The following is a 17,449-nucleotide window of genomic DNA, read 5'->3' as shown; positions in this document are numbered from 1 at the left end:
GCTGGGCCATAAATGTTTTCAGCATCATCTTTAGAGTCCCATTGAACCTCTCCATCAGCCCATAGGACTGAGGGTGACATGCAGTGGCCCAGGTGTGCCTGATCCCCACACTTCTCCCACAAGCACTGGAGCAGGGCTGACATGAAGTTGGACTGCTGGTCAGTAAGGACCTCCTTGGGGAACCCCACTCTGCTGAAAATGGTCAGCAGTACATCTGCCACGGTGCCTTCCTCGATAGAGGACTAGGCCACTGCATCGGGGTACCACCACCAGAATGTATTTCTTCCCAGCGCGGATTGCCTTGCTGAGGGGCCCCACTATTTCCATGATGAAAAGGCTGTATGATGGGCAAATGTCTCAGAGATGCTTTGCACTTACCCCAGGCCTTCCCCACCCTCTGGCAGGAGTCACAGGACCTGCAATACTGTTGGACAGCGTCCAAGACCCGAGCCAGTAAAAGTTCTGCAGCAGCCGCTGCCTGGCGTGCTAGCTGCCCTGATGCCTCAAAAGGGGAACATCATGGGCCAGACTGGGGAATCACAAACTGACTCCTGGCTTTACAAGGTTCAGTCTGCCCCCAAACCAGCCCATTCCCTTCTCTCACAGGAAGCTCTCCCAGCTGTCCTCCCCAGGGGTCCGGCACCACTGTGGCCAGCAAAGGCCCTCAGCTTCTTTAAGGAGGGATCCGCCTACAGCTCAATCTGGAATTCCGCTGCTGGGTTTGGGGCCACAGCCCTGGCTGGCTATGCATTGGTTTCCCCATCTTGGGACAGAGGCTCAGGCCCAGCCCTTTTGAACCCTACCCTTGGTGCTTTGCTCCCCACATTGGGAGGTTTCGCACTGCTGGCTCAGGACAGGGTGTCCCTCACTGGCTCTGACTCTGGGGAAGGATCAGGGTGCTCTGAGTGCCACCCGGCCAGTCCCCCAAGTCAAGACCCATTAGTTCCTCCAGGAGTAGCTTATCATGCACCCCAAACTCTTTGGGGGCCCTCCTTAGGCACCCCCCCCGTTCAGATGCATCTTTGCTACAGGAATCTTGTCGAGGGGCCTGAACACACCTCTCAGGGTCAGCTATGCATCAGGCACTCGCTGGTCTGGGTCTACCGCCTCTGGCCTGGCCAGTGTCACCTCTCTGCCTGTGTCCCAGAACCCCTGGACGCTCCTTCCGCCCACCTCAATGGGGATGAGCTCGCGATTTTTCCATGAGGCATGTTTCATTCTCACCCAGGGGATTGAGTACAGGTGCTCTGGAACTGGAGCCCCACCTTCCCCTGCTCCTCTGCACTGGCGTTCTCCTCTCCCTGACTCTGCCATGTTGACTGCGGCCCCCTGGACTGGTGGTGCCCCCTCTCGGTGGGCTTCCGCCCAGTTGACACTCTGAGGATTCTGCTTGGCCTGCAGTTCCTTCATCTTCAGGCATTGCGCCACTTTGTGTCTTTTTCGGCCACAGTAATTACATTTCAGGTCCCTCAAGTCCCACGAGTGGGGGGGTTGGCCCGCTCTGGCTCATGGGCACCCCTGAGTTGGGCTTCTTGGACTCGCAACTTTGAGAGGTCTCTGGGTGACCCACCCTTCTGACTCCCCGATATCGGTCTCCTTCGCGCCCCCCCCCCATCTGCTGTCCACAAACTCATCCGCTAGTGCCCAGTGCTTTGGGTCCACTAACCACATCTTAAGGTCTGGAGAAGAGATGTCATACAGCTGCTTCAATCCCTCGGAGGTAGTGGCCCCTGTACCCTTCCCCCACTTGCGGAGATATTCCCACAGCAGGTTGGTGACCTCCTTGTAAGTGACACTTGGGGTCTTGCGTACACCCCCGAATCGTACACCTTGGGGATCAGTTCAAACTTCAGTAGCAAAGCCTGTTTGAACAGGTCATAGTTCCCCATCTCAATACCATCCATTTAGCTCAATCCCTCCTTGGCCTTGGAACCCAGCAGGGGGCGGTTACACAGCGGAGCCTGTCTGCAGGGTCAATCTGGATCAGATCACAAGCCTTGAAGGATGTGAAGGACGTGAAGTAGGCATTAATATCCCCCCTCCTTAAACTGGGGTGACAATTTGGTGTCTAGATTCTCTGCAGAACTGGCATCTTGGGTCCTTCTTCATTTACTCCCCTGGCAGGCCCTCTGCCCACCAGTCTCTGCTCCTCCAGTTCCAGCTCCTTCGCTTTCAGCTCCTTCGCTTTCTGATTGGGGCGCCCCGCACCGCGCCCCCCCCCGCTGACTGGGGAATTGGGTTGATAGACTCCCGGCTGCTACTTGTCACCATGCAAGGCACTAAATTTAGCCGTATGGAGTGGAAATCCATCAACTTGAACAAAAAAAATTGCACAGATACAGACAGACATCATCTTTCTCCCCAAGTGCAAACAGATGGACATCATACCAAACGGACTGAAGGTAAAAAATCCGTTGCAATCGACTTACTACACTGACTACGGTGAGAGACTGTGCCACACACTCTCAAAGAAACTGAGGAACCTATCTGATCAGCATCCTGTACAGCAAACAGAAGATCAAGAATGAGCTCTCAAAACTAGAAACTCTCATACAAAACCAACCTTGCACACAAAATTCCACGTGGCTGGACTTTACAAAAACGAGACAAGCCATTTACAACGCACAATTCACTTCTCTACAGAGGAAAAAGGACAGTAAACTATCTAAACTCCTACATGCTACAACAGTGGTTCCCTCAACTCACTTAACAATATCATTAATCGATCCAACCACACACTTAGCTCGGCAGAAGAGTCGGTCCTATCTCTTTCTGCCCCACCACTCCCAAGAACATGATACAGTTCTGCGGTGATCAGGAAGCCTACTTTCATGGTCTCAGACTAAGGAATATTTTCAACGCACCACTGAACAGTGCACTGACCGACAGAAACCCTCCTACGGGGTGGATTCCGCCTGATGGTGGATATGACAGACTGGACTTCTACATAGTGTGCTTCCGCAGACGTGCACAGGCTGAAATTGTGAGCCACCCCTGTACTAGAGCCTGTGCTGCAGGGAGCGGGGCAGGGCTTAGCAGTGCCTTATCTGAAAGTGTTGTCTGTGATGTCCTGTCCCTGGAAATGGTCAGGGGCTCTGTCCTTCCCCCACCCTCCCAGGAAAGCCCCAGTGTCCTGTTAGTTTTTGTTTTGTAGCAGAATAATAAAGGGACACTTCAGACAGCAGTGGGTCCATGCACTCCAACCGTGGTTTCTGCCTGTCGGTGTGTCCGTCTGCTCCCCCCACGGCTATCTGTTTCTTTGACTCTGGGAGCCAGTCTTACCCTGCTCTGCTGTGAGACCCCACCCCCCACCCCACCCCTGGGCTGTTCACACACAGCCTCTGGCATGTAAGCTGCTCCAAGCTAGTTGCAATTGAATGATACTAGCCAATATCTCCGGTCCCAGACATAACCCTGGGAACTTCCGTCTTGCAGTGTCCAGTTATGGCCGCTGGACACTGCAAGCTTATATGAGTTCATCAAGTTAACAAAGAAATTGATATGTACCAGGCTTGTTATGCCAAGGGGAGTCTCTGCTACAAATGCACTGCTTCAGGTAGAATAAACAAATGTATTAACTATAAAGCTAGATCTAAAGTGATTTTAAGTCGAGGCATAACAAGTCAGAGTGGTTACGAAAATAAAATAAAATATAAGCACAGTCTAAACTCTCAACCCTTTAGATTGGGCAGCAACTAGATTAAGCAGTTTTTCTCACCCTACTGGATATTGCAGTCCTTAATATACAGATTTGTTCCTTAAACCTGGGCCAAACGCCTGTGTTGGAGTCTTGTGTTCTTCTCAGTGTCCTGCCTGGTTGCTTGCAGAAGAGGTGGGGCAGGAGAAGGGCCCAGTATGTGTCCATTCTCCCTGTTTTACACTCTCAGTCCATGTGCTTGTAGAACAAATGGAATGTCTCTCCAAGCAAGGTTGAGCAATTCCCCTGGTGGGGCCTCATGCAGGTGACTCATTGCATTGTAGCTCCCTTGCTTCTCACCCCCTCCCTCCCATGTTTGCACTGCGAAATGAAAGTTGGCGCCTGTGCGATGCTGGTAAACCCAGACTTTGACAAGCCCTTTATGGTGTTCACCGATGCCTCGTACACAGCGCTGGGTGCACGTGCTAATGCAGGTTGATGGAACGCGGGAGAGACACTCCATCATGTACCTGTACAGGAAGCTGCTGCCCTCGGAGCAGACTTATCCAGCAATAGAAAGGGAATGTCTGGCCATGGTGTGGTCCCTTACAAATCTGCAGCCGTATCTGTTTGGGCGCCGCTTCACCGTGTACACTAACCATTCACCCCTGAGGTGGCTACACTAGATGAAACGGGCCAATGCCAAGCTCCTGAGGTGGGGTCTCCAGCTTCAGGATTATGACATGGAGGTGGTCCACGTTAAGGGGAGTGCCAAGATTGTAGCCGATGCTTTGTCCCAGAAATGCGGGACAGAACTTACGCAGGCCACTGGCCAAAGTGCCCCACCCAGTTCCGGTCTCTGAGGAGGAAGAGCTGTGACAAAGTGGGGTTTTATTCATCTTGTTTTGTTGCGTATGAGTTGGGCGTGTGATTTTTACTGAGGACCTCAGGGCAGGTGAGGCTACCCAGCCGTTTGCACCTATGTGACCCGGTGACACATTTTCCCTGGGAAGCAAGACAAAGAGACGGAGAAGGGGCAACAGGGGGGTGTTGGAAGCTGGCAGTCTGCATTAGGAGACTGGAAGAGGGCTAGTGCAGCGCGTCTGGCCCAGGACTTGAAAGATAGACTTGGCTGAAAGTCGCTGATTTCTGTGCTAACAAGTTCTGTCCTACGCTGTGTTACTGTCCACTAATAAACCTTCTGTTTTATTGGCTGACTGAGAGTCATGCCTGACTGCGGAGTTGAGGTGCAGGACCCTCTGGCTTCCCCAGGAACCCCACCCGGGCAGACTCACTGTGGGAAGTGCACGGTGTGGATGGGGATGCTGAATGCTCCAAGGTCAGACCCAGGAAAGGTGAAGATGTTTAAGCTTCTTGCCTGGAGACAGTATGCTCTGAGAGAGGAGGCATGCTCCCCCAGAGTCTTGGCTGGCGTCAGACGGAGTAGTTCCAGAGCATCGCCCCGGTGATTCCATGACACACCGGCAGACGTGACTCTCAGCCAAGCTGGTAAAAACAGAAGGTTTATTAGTCGACAGGAACGCAGCGCAGGACAGAACTTCTTAGCACTTCTTAGCTTCTCCCCCTGAGCCCCAAGCCAGCCGAGACTCGCTTCGAACTGCCTGGCCCCTGCCCTACCTGTTGCTCCTCCTCTGGCCTTTCTCTCGCTTCCCAGGCCAAGAGTATCCTCGTCGCATCCCCCTCCTGGGTCTCAACTTACAAAGGGGTGTCCATAACTTCCATACAGAAAGCTGGAGCATCTCCAAAAATTGCACACGTTTATTCCCACCACCTAGACATTGGTGCAATACACAGGGAAAGTTAGGGACACACAGCATTCATGTCAAACAGTAAGCCTCATATACAACATAAGAAGGGGAAATCCCACCACATGTCTCCCCTCTTCCCCTCTTCGAGACCTAACTGAGCGGGTTCACTTTAGCCAGTGACCTGGGGAAGTTCAGGTCTCCCTCTCCGGCACAAAGCATCAGCCTTTAAAACACTTTCACTCCCTTTAACCACTATGGACCACCTCCATAGCGTAATCCTTTAATGACAGACTCCACTTCAGGAGCTTGGCATTGGCCCCTCTCATCTGACGCAGCCATGGCAGGGCGAGTAGTCTGTGCACACAGTGAAGCGCTGCCCAAATAGATCCGGCTGCAGCCTTGTAAGAGCCCACTCCATGGCCAGGCATTCCTTCTCTATGGCTGCATAGCCCTGCTCCCAGGGCAGCAGCTTCCTGCTCAGGTACATGATGTGGTGTTTCGCCCCCTTTGCATGGGCCTGCCTCGGCACCGTGCCCAGTCCTGTGTCTGGGGCATCGGTGAACACCATAAAGGACTTGTCAAAGTCTGGGTTTCCCAGCACCGGGCCCTTGACCAGATCCTCCTTCAGTGTGCAGAGAGCCCTCTGGCACTGCTCCGATCAGACCAGCTTGTCTAGCTTACCCTTCTTGGGAGCTGACACAGAGCTAAAGTGGGGCACAAGCCTCTGGTAGTGCCCCGCCATCCCAATAAAGCCCTGGGTCTGTTTCATAGTCTGGAGAGCAGGCCAATCTCTGGTCGCCCCGACATTGGCTGGCTCTGGCTTTAGGCAGCCGCTCTCTACCTTGTGGCTCAGGTACGACACCTCTGCCATCCCCACCTTGCACTTCCTAGCTTTTACAGTCGGCCCTGAATCCTGGAGGTAACTCAGCCCCCTAATCACCTGGGACACATGGTCCTCCCAGGTCTGACTAATGGCACAAATATTATCAATGTACGCTAGGGTAAAATTCTCCATCACCATCAGTAATTGATCCGTCTGGCACCGGTAGGTGACCGACCCTTCCTTAAGGCTGAAAGGTCGGACTTGTACAGCCCCAAAGAGGTAACAAAAGCAGGTTTCAACCTGGCATCTGGATCGAAAGGCACCTGCCAGTAGCCTTTGGTGACATCCTTGGTCATGGGTACTGAGTCCCCCCCACTTGTCTAGGCTCTCATCAGGAGTAGGTATGTGCAGGCGGCAGACATGGTGATGGCATTGAGAGTCGGATCGACCCATCTTTCCTGTGGACCGGCACAAGTGACAGGCCCCCGGGGCTGGTGGATGGCTGGATCACGCCCTAAAGTCAGAATGTCTCCGACCTCTCCCACCAGGTCCTTGGCTGTTTTCCCAGTGACCCAGAATTGGGAGCATCTTACAGGAGGGTGGACTCCTGTCTCCACCTGGTGAACAGCTAGGTTAGTGAGGCCAGGCTGGTTCCAAAGCAGCTGTTGTTACAAATCATAGACGATTAGGGTTGGAAGAGAACTCAGGAGGTGATCTAGTCCAACCCCCGATCAAAGAAGGACCAACACAACCTAAATCATCCCAGCCCGGGCTTCGTCAAGCGGGGCCTTAAAAATGTCTAAGGATGGAGATTTCACCACCTTCCTCGGTAAACCATTCCAGTGGTTCACAACCCTCCTAGTGAAATAGTGTTTCCTAATATCGAACCTAGACGTCCCCCACTGCAACTTGAGACCATTACTCCTTGTTCTGTCATCTGCCACCACTAAGAACAGCTATGATCCATCCTCTTTTGAAGGCTGCTATCAACTCCCCTCTCCTGCAGACTAAACAAGTCCGGTTCCCTCAGCCTCTCCTCATAAGTCATGTGCCCCAGCCCCCTAATCATTTTCGCTGCCCTCCGCTGGACTCTCTCCAATTTGTCCACATCCTTTCTGTAGTGGGGGGGGGCCCAAAACTGGACGCAATACTCCAGATGTGGCCTCACCAGTGCCTAATAGCGGGGAATATAAGCCCTCGGTCTGCTGGCAATGCTCCTCCTAATGCAGCCCAATATGTGGTTAGCCTTCTTGGTAACAAGGGCACACTGCTCACTCGCATCCAGCTTCTCAGCCACTGTAATCCCCAGGTCCTTTTCTGCAGAACTGCTGCTTAGCCAGACAGTCCCCAGCCTGTGGTGGTTCATGGGATTCTTACGTGCTAAGTGCTAAGTGCATTTTTCCTTGTTGAACCTCATCAAATTAATTTTGTCCCAATCCTCCAATTTGGCTAGGTTACTCTGTACCCTATCCCTAACTGTGACGTGTTCATTCACAGAGACCTCCTTCCTTGGACTGTTACCTGATGTTACAGAAATTACCTCTGAGCCTGTTTTCCCTGCCAGCTTGGGACTTCCAGAACCCTGCCTTGTTGAGCCAGACACGCTAGTCTGCTGCAACACAGACCCAGGGTCTGGGCCACACCCCCAAAGCTGCAGACTTTGAAAACAGCTCAGCAGGTTACCTGTCTCCAGCACCCACGTCCCAATAGGAGCCAAACCCCAAACAAATCCATTGTACTTGTTATAAAGCTTATACAGGGTAAATTCATAAATTGTTCACCCTCAATATCACTGATAGAGAGATATGCACAGCTGTTTGCTCCCCCAGGTATTCATCACTTACTCTGGGTTTATTAATAAACAAAAGTGATTTTATTAAATATAAAAGTAGGATTCAAGTGGTTTGAAGTAACAACAGACAGAACAAAAGAAGTCACCAAGCAAAAATAAAGCAAAAACACACAAGTCTAAGCCTAAAAGCATTAAGAAACGGATAACAGGTAATAGCTCACCCGCAGAGACATTCCAATAAACTTCTTTCACAGACTCCTTCCTAGTCTGGGCCCAATCCTTTCCCTGGTACAGTCCTAGTTAGTTCCAGCAGACATCTCAGGTGGTAAGAAGGGGTTTTCTCATGGCCGGCAGCCTCTTTTGTCCTATTCCACCCCCTTTTATAGCTTCTGCACAAGATAGGAATCCATAGGTACACACGCGCCATTCACATAGGGCCAGGGCAGAAGCCGCAGGCTTAGAGAACACTGTCCCTTGATTCCCTGCTCACCCTCAGCAGCGAGATATCACCCATAATGATCACCTCCTGTGGAAAGTGTGGAGACAGGAATGAATATCAGGCCCACCCTACAGTGCTGGCTCTCCCCAAGTGCCCAAGAGCCAAGTGTCCAGTGTACAGCAGGGTCCCGAAACAGTGATTTACCCTGTCCCTGCTGCTACTCACCATTTTGGGAGTCTTGTGGCTTATGTGTGCTTGCCTGGGGTCAACCAGATACTGACAGTTGTGTGAGTACCAGCTGTGTTTTAAAGCACTGAAAGAGTGCTGTCTATGTAGCAAACAATACTGCTTCTGTAAAATGTTGTATTTAAACTTCACACAGATGACCTTGGGAGACCAGCCTCCCTCTTTGTTATCGGCGGCAGAGCGGTTGCGAAGAATTCGAAAACGGTGAAGAAGTAAGGAGGACTTTATGCGTGAGGTTATCATCCACTCCGCTGCTGAGAAAAAGGAATTGAAGGAGTGGTGGGACAGTGAGAAGACGGAATGAAAGGAGAACGCAGCACACCAGAAAGAAGCCACGGAGGGGCTCTTAACAGTCATGGAGCGTCAAGCGGACATGCTCCAGAGGTACTAGCTCTTCAAACCGAGCAGCTCCACGCCCACCTTCCCCTGCAGCCACTGTCGGAAAACTCTTTCCCAAAGCACCACACACACACACACACACATCGCCAACACACTCTTATCAACCTCCTGGATCCACTCTCTACCCGCAGCATTCCACTCCTCCCTCCTCAAAGTCCAGCAGTGTGGACTCCCAATACCCACTACACTCAACACTTGCCCAGGTTTGGGTATGATCCCTGGACATACACAAATCTGTAGCCGTGCTGAGACCCCCCTCCTCCTCTTGAGACCTTCCATACCCTCCATTCTCCCCCATCCTGCTCCCGACTGATGATTTTTTTCATTGGACTCTCTCTTCCGGTTGTTGTCTTTCAGTAAAAGAATTGTGTTTGTTTGAAAGCAATCTTTATTCTATTAAGTGAAAGCAAAAAGAGCACTGCAAAGTAACATAGATACAGCTATGTTAAGTTCCCTTCTTGCATCATGTGCACCAATCACCTCCTAGCATTACAAGCACTGCAATCTCGAGTATAGGTTTCAGCTTCAAATTGCTGCCTCAAAGCATCCCTGATCCTTATGGTCCCGTGCTGTGCCCTTCTAATAGCCCTGGTCTCTGGCTGTTCAAAGCTAGCCTCCAGGTGCTGAGCCTTTGCGGTTCAGCCCTGAGTGAAGCATTCACCCGTCCCTTCAAAAATATTATGTAGCGCACAGCACACGGCTATAAGCATAGGAATATGATCATCGGCCACGTCCAGCTTCCCATACACGGATTGCTGGGTCTGTTTGGAGGCTGGATCAGAAAACACTGCTGACCCTATACAGAGCCTGAATCAGACCCGGTACTAGGATCATAGCCCCATAGGGTTGGGAGGGACCGCAAGGGTCACCTAGTTCTAGTCTGGGCCCTGCCAAGATGCAGGATTGACTCTGGCTGCCAAACTTTTGGGTCAGCATCAAAATCAGAACATTAAAAATTAGATTTAACACAAGCCCAGGCAGTCCAAATTCTGTGCGGTGCATTTATTACCACACCTGCTTGCACACTACAGAGAGCTGCTAGTGAAATGTCAGTTACACGACAAATGAAAGTACTGTGCCATGGATCTGTGTGGCTCCCGGAAACAGCAGGATCTGGTTCCCCCTCTCTGGCTCTTACTAAGATGTAAGATGGCTCTTCATGCGGCCCCTACCACAAGCGCCGCCAATGGGAGCTGTAGGGACGGTGCTGGACAGGGCACATGCTGCTGCTTCCAGAGATGCTTGAGGTAAGCGCCACCCGGAGACTGCACCCCAACCTCCTCCAGTGCACCAACTCCCTGCCCCAGCCCTCATCCCCCTCCTGCACCCTGAACGCTTCATTTCTGGCACCACCCCAGAGCCCGCAGCCCCAGCCGTATCCTTCCTCCCCTCCCACACCCCAACCCCCAATTTTCTGAGCATTAATGGCCCGCCATACAATTTCCATACCGACATGTGATCCTCGGGCCAAAAAGTTTGCCCATCTCTGATCTAAACGAATATCTGACTATATAGCTGTCGTGACAACGTTGAACTGGATCTGGGCTGTACATCCAGCAGCAGTGTTCAGATTTTTTGATTCAATCGCAGGCTTTAGGGTGCTGAAAAAGGTTTCACCGTATAGTTCACCTCCTTGTTTGATGACCTTGAGAGGCCTATCCCAGGCAGCTTGCAACTTATTCTTCTTCACGGGGATGAGAAGCATCACCTGGTCCCCAGTGGCACAGGAGGGGCCCCCGCTTTTCTGCTTCCCTTAGGCCCTGACTTGGTTTCTCCTGTCCAAACCCATAAGCTCAGTGAGATTTTCCCGGAAAATCAGTACGTATTCCACCACAGATTCTCCATGGGGAGAGGGCTTCCCTTCCCCGTCGTCCCTCATCAAGTCCAAGGGTCCCCTCACTCTTCTCTCATAAAGCAACTCGAATGGGGAAAACCCTGTGGATTCCTGGGGAACTTCCCTGTATGCGAACAGCACGTAGGGTAAATACTTGTCCCACTCCTGCGGGTGCTGGGCCATAAATGTTTTCAGCATCATCTTTAGAGTCCCATTGAACCTCTCCATCAGCCCATAGGACTGAGGGTGACATGCAGTGGCCCAGGTGTGCCTGATCCCCACACTTCTCCCACAAGCACTGGAGCAGGGCTGACATGAAGTTGGACTGCTGGTCAGTAAGGACCTCCTTGGGGAACCCCACTCTGCTGAAAATGGTCAGCAGTACATCTGCCACGGTGCCTTCCTCGATAGAGGACTAGGCCACTGCATCGGGGTACCACCACCAGAATGTATTTCTTCCCAGCGCGGATTGCCTTGCTGAGGGGCCCCACTATTTCCATGATGAAAAGGCTGTATGATGGGCAAATGTCTCAGAGATGCTTTGCACTTACCCCAGGCCTTCCCCACCCTCTGGCAGGAGTCACAGGACCTGCAATACTGTTGGACAGCGTCCAAGACCCGAGCCAGTAAAAGTTCTGCAGCAGCCGCTGCCTGGCGTGCTAGCTGCCCTGATGCCTCAAAAGGGGAACATCATGGGCCAGACTGGGGAATCACAAACTGACTCCTGGCTTTACAAGGTTCAGTCTGCCCCCAAACCAGCCCATTCCCTTCTCTCACAGGAAGCTCTCCCAGCTGTCCTCCCCAGGGGTCCGGCACCACTGTGGCCAGCAAAGGCCCTCAGCTTCTTTAAGGAGGGATCCGCCTACAGCTCAATCTGGAATTCCGCTGCTGGGTTTGGGGCCACAGCCCTGGCTGGCTATGCATTGGTTTCCCCATCTTGGGACAGAGGCTCAGGCCCAGCCCTTTTGAACCCTACCCTTGGTGCTTTGCTCCCCACATTGGGAGGTTTCGCACTGCTGGCTCAGGACAGGGTGTCCCTCACTGGCTCTGACTCTGGGGAAGGATCAGGGTGCTCTGAGTGCCACCCGGCCAGTCCCCCAAGTCAAGACCCATTAGTTCCTCCAGGAGTAGCTTATCATGCACCCCAAACTCTTTGGGGGCCCTCCTTAGGCACCCCCCCCGTTCAGATGCATCTTTGCTACAGGAATCTTGTCGAGGGGCCTGAACACACCTCTCAGGGTCAGCTATGCATCAGGCACTCGCTGGTCTGGGTCTACCGCCTCTGGCCTGGCCAGTGTCACCTCTCTGCCTGTGTCCCAGAACCCCTGGACGCTCCTTCCGCCCACCTCAATGGGGATGAGCTCGCGATTTTTCCATGAGGCATGTTTCATTCTCACCCAGGGGATTGAGTACAGGTGCTCTGGAACTGGAGCCCCACCTTCCCCTGCTCCTCTGCACTGGCGTTCTCCTCTCCCTGACTCTGCCATGTTGACTGCGGCCCCCTGGACTGGTGGTGCCCCCTCTCGGTGGGCTTCCGCCCAGTTGACACTCTGAGGATTCTGCTTGGCCTGCAGTTCCTTCATCTTCAGGCATTGCGCCACTTTGTGTCTTTTTCGGCCACAGTAATTACATTTCAGGTCCCTCAAGTCCCACGAGTGGGGGGGTTGGCCCGCTCTGGCTCATGGGCACCCCTGAGTTGGGCTTCTTGGACTCGCAACTTTGAGAGGTCTCTGGGTGACCCACCCTTCTGACTCCCCGATATCGGTCTCCTTCGCGCCCCCCCCCCCCATCTGCTGTCCACAAACTCATCCGCTAGTGCCCAGTGCTTTGGGTCCACTAACCACATCTTAAGGTCTGGAGAAGAGATGTCATACAGCTGCTTCAATCCCTCGGAGGTAGTGGCCCCTGTACCCTTCCCCCACTTGCGGAGATATTCCCACAGCAGGTTGGTGACCTCCTTGTAAGTGACACTTGGGGTCTTGCGTACACCCCCGAATCGTACACCTTGGGGATCAGTTCAAACTTCAGTAGCAAAGCCTGTTTGAACAGGTCATAGTTCCCCATCTCAATACCATCCATTTAGCTCAATCCCTCCTTGGCCTTGGAACCCAGCAGGGGGCGGTTACACAGCGGAGCCTGTCTGCAGGGTCAATCTGGATCAGATCACAAGCCTTGAAGGATGTGAAGGACGTGAAGTAGGCATTAATATCCCCCCTCCTTAAACTGGGGTGACAATTTGGTGTCTAGATTCTCTGCAGAACTGGCATCTTGGGTCCTTCTTCATTTACTCCCCTGGCAGGCCCTCTGCCCACCAGTCTCTGCTCCTCCAGTTCCAGCTCCTTCGCTTTCAGCTCCTTCGCTTTCTGATTGGGGCGCCCCGCACCGCGCCCCCCCCCGCTGACTGGGGAATTGGGTTGATAGACTCCCGGCTGCTACTTGTCACCATGCAAGGCACTAAATTTAGCCGTATGGAGTGGAAATCCATCAACTTGAACAAAAAAAATTGCACAGATACAGACAGACATCATCTTTCTCCCCAAGTGCAAACAGATGGACATCATACCAAACGGACTGAAGGTAAAAAATCCGTTGCAATCGACTTACTACACTGACTACGGTGAGAGACTGTGCCACACACTCTCAAAGAAACTGAGGAACCTATCTGATCAGCATCCTGTACAGCAAACAGAAGATCAAGAATGAGCTCTCAAAACTAGAAACTCTCATACAAAACCAACCTTGCACACAAAATTCCACGTGGCTGGACTTTACAAAAACGAGACAAGCCATTTACAACGCACAATTCACTTCTCTACAGAGGAAAAAGGACAGTAAACTATCTAAACTCCTACATGCTACAACAGTGGTTCCCTCAACTCACTTAACAATATCATTAATCGATCCAACCACACACTTAGCTCGGCAGAAGAGTCGGTCCTATCTCTTTCTGCCCCACCACTCCCAAGAACATGATACAGTTCTGCGGTGATCAGGAAGCCTACTTTCATGGTCTCAGACTAAGGAATATTTTCAACGCACCACTGAACAGTGCACTGACCGACAGGAACCCTCCTACGGGGTGGATTCCGCCTGATGGTGGATATGACAGACTGGACTTCTACATAGTGTGCTTCCGCAGACGTGCACAGGCTGAAATTGTGAGCCACCCCTGTACTAGAGCCTGTGCTGCAGGGAGCGGGGCAGGGCTTAGCAGTGCCTTATCTGAAAGTGTTGTCTGTGATGTCCTGTCCCTGGAAATGGTCAGGGGCTCTGTCCTTCCCCCACCCTCCCAGGAAAGCCCCAGTGTCCTGTTAGTTTTTGTTTTGTAGCAGAATAATAAAGGGACACTTCAGACAGCAGTGGGTCCATGCACTCCAACCGTGGTTTCTGCCTGTCGGTGTGTCCGTCTGCTCCCCCCACGGCTATCTGTTTCTTTGACTCTGGGAGCCAGTCTTACCCTGCTCTGCTGTGAGACCCCACCCCCCACCCCACCCCTGGGCTGTTCACACACAGCCTCTGGCATGTAAGCTGCTCCAAGCTAGTTGCAATTGAATGATACTAGCCAATATCTCCGGTCCCAGACATAACCCTGGGAACTTCCGTCTTGCAGTGTCCAGTTATGGCCGCTGGACACTGCAAGCTTATATGAGTTCATCAAGTTAACAAAGAAATTGATATGTACCAGGCTTGTTATGCCAAGGGGAGTCTCTGCTACAAATGCACTGCTTCAGGTAGAATAAACAAATGTATTAACTATAAAGCTAGATCTAAAGTGATTTTAAGTCGAGGCATAACAAGTCAGAGTGGTTACGAAAATAAAATAAAATATAAGCACAGTCTAAACTCTCAACCCTTTAGATTGGGCAGCAACTAGATTAAGCAGTTTTTCTCACCCTACTGGATATTGCAGTCCTTAATATACAGATTTGTTCCTTAAACCTGGGCCAAACTCCTGTGTTGGAGTCTTGTGTTCTTCTCAGTGTCCTGCCTGGTTGCTTGCAGAAGAGGTGGGGCAGGAGAAGGGCCCAGTATGTGTCCATTCTCCCTGTTTTACACTCTCAGTCCATGTGCTTGTAGAACAAATGGAATGTCTCTCCAAGCAAGGTTGAGCAATTCCCCTGGTGGGGCCTCATGCAGGTGACTCATTGCATTGTAGCTCCCTTGCTTCTCACCCCTCCCTCCCATGTTTGCACTGCGAAATGAAAGTTGGCGCCTGTGCGATGCTGGTAAACCCAGACTTTGACAAGCCCTTTATGGTGTTCACCGATGCCTCGTACACAGCGCTGGGTGCACGTGCTAATGCAGGTTGATGGAACGCGGGAGAGACACTCCATCATGTACCTGTACAGGAAGCTGCTGCCCTCGGAGCAGACTTATCCAGCAATAGAAAGGGAATGTCTGGCCATGGTGTGGTCCCTTACAAATCTGCAGCCGTATCTGTTTGGGCGCCGCTTCACCGTGTACACTAACCATTCACCCCTGAGGTGGCTACACTAGATGAAACGGGCCAATGCCAAGCTCCTGAGGTGGGGTCTCCAGCTTCAGGATTATGACATGGAGGTGGTCCACGTTAAGGGGAGTGCCAAGATTGTAGCCGATGCTTTGTCCCAGAAATGCGGGACAGAACTTACGCAGGCCACTGGCCAAAGTGCCCCACCCAGTTCCGGTCTCTGAGGAGGAAGAGCTGTGACAAAGTGGGGTTTTATTCATCTTGTTTTGTTGCGTATGAGTTGGGCGTGTGATTTTTACTGAGGACCTCAGGGCAGGTGAGGCTACCCAGCCGTTTGCACCTATGTGACCCGGTGACACATTTTCCCTGGGAAGCAAGACAAAGAGACGGAGAAGGGGCAACAGGGGGGTGTTGGAAGCTGGCAGTCTGCATTAGGAGACTGGAAGAGGGCTAGTGCAGCGCGTCTGGCCCAGGACTTGAAAGATAGACTTGGCTGAAAGTCGCTGATTTCTGTGCTAACAAGTTCTGTCCTACGCTGTGTTACTGTCCACTAATAAACCTTCTGTTTTATTGGCTGACTGAGAGTCATGCCTGACTGCGGAGTTGAGGTGCAGGACCCTCTGGCTTCCCCAGGAACCCCACCCGGGCAGACTCACTGTGGGAAGTGCACGGTGTGGATGGGGATGCTGAATGCTCCAAGGTCAGACCCAGGAAAGGTGAAGATGTTTAAGCTTCTTGCCTGGAGACAGTATGCTCTGAGAGAGGAGGCATGCTCCCCCAGAGTCTTGGCTGGCGTCAGACGGAGTAGTTCCAGAGCATCGCCCCGGTGATTCCATGACACACCGGCAGACGTGACTCTCAGCCAAGCTGGTAAAAACAGAAGGTTTATTAGTCGACAGGAACGCAGCGCAGGACAGAACTTCTTAGCACTTCTTAGCTTCTCCCCCTGAGCCCCAAGCCAGCCGAGACTCGCTTCGAACTGCCTGGCCCCTGCCCTACCTGTTGCTCCTCCTCTGGCCTTTCTCTCGCTTCCCAGGCCAAGAGTATCCTCGTCGCATCCCCCTCCTGGGTCTCAACTTACAAAGGGGTGTCCATAACTTCCATACAGAAAGCTGGAGCATCTCCAAAAATTGCACACGTTTATTCCCACCACCTAGACATTGGTGCAATACACAGGGAAAGTTAGGGACACACAGCATTCATGTCAAACAGTAAGCCTCATATACAACATAACAAGGGGAAATCCCACCACATGTCTCCCCTCTTCCCCTCTTCGAGACCTAACTGAGCGGGTTCACTTTAGCCAGTGACCTGGGGAAGTTCAGGTCTCCCTCTCCGGCACAAAGCATCAGCCTTTAAAACACTTTCACTCCCTTTAACCACTATGGACCACCTCCATAGCGTAATCCTTTAATGACAGACTCCACTTCAGGAGCTTGGCATTGGCCCCTCTCATCTGACGCAGCCATGGCAGGGCGAGTAGTCTGTGCACACAGTGAAGCGCTGCCCAAATAGATCCGGCTGCAGCCTTGTAAGAGCCCACTCCATGGCCAGGCATTCCTTCTCTATGGCTGCATAGCCCTGCTCCCAGGGCAGCAGCTTCCTGCTCAGGTACATGATGTGGTGTTTCGCCCCCTTTGCATGGGCCTGCCTCGGCACCGTGCCCAGTCCTGTGTCTGGGGCATCGGTGAACACCATAAAGGACTTGTCAAAGTCTGGGTTTCCCAGCACCGGGCCCTTGACCAGATCCTCCTTCAGTGTGCAGAGAGCCCTCTGGCACTGCTCCGATCAGACCAGCTTGTCTAGCTTACCCTTCTTGGGAGCTGACACAGAGCTAAAGTGGGGCACAAGCCTCTGGTAGTGCCCCGCCATCCCAATAAAGCCCTGGGTCTGTTTCATAGTCTGGAGAGCAGGCCAATCTCTGGTCGCCCCGACATTGGCTGGCTCTGGCTTTAGGCAGCCGCTCTCTACCTTGTGGCTCAGGTACGACACCTCTGCCATCCCCACCTTGCACTTCCTAGCTTTTACAGTCGGCCCTGAATCCTGGAGGTAACTCAGCC

The 17,449-nt window shown here is 52.4% G+C and overlaps 1 protein-coding gene across 14 annotated transcripts in view; it reads right to left on the bottom strand.

The window, feature by feature from the left end:
* Positions 1-17,449, bottom strand: part of IP6K1 (inositol hexakisphosphate kinase 1) — a 228,250-nt gene that overhangs the window by 175,344 nt on the left and 35,457 nt on the right. For 8 of the 14 annotated variants that reach the window (XM_084634290.1, XM_084634292.1, XM_084634316.1 and 5 more), the window contains 2 exons: positions 16,046-16,256; positions 4,933-5,143 (listed from right to left, as the gene is read on the bottom strand). The gene's annotated coding sequence lies outside the window, so the exon portion shown is untranslated. Of the gene's footprint in view, positions 1-4,932; positions 5,144-5,275; positions 5,430-8,242; positions 10,438-16,045; positions 16,257-16,388; positions 16,543-17,449 lie in introns of those variants that run through there. The other 6 variants (XM_084634315.1, XM_084634287.1, XM_084634298.1 and 3 more) reach the window with 4 other exon arrangements.

The sequence above is a fragment of the Lepidochelys olivacea genome, assembly GCF_965140295.1.
Source record: "Lepidochelys olivacea isolate rLepOli2 genome assembly, chromosome: 7".
Classification (NCBI taxonomy): domain Eukaryota; kingdom Metazoa; phylum Chordata; order Testudines; family Cheloniidae; genus Lepidochelys; species Lepidochelys olivacea.
Note: the sequence above shows the minus strand (reverse complement) of the source record. Positions and strands in the feature narration are given on the sequence as shown.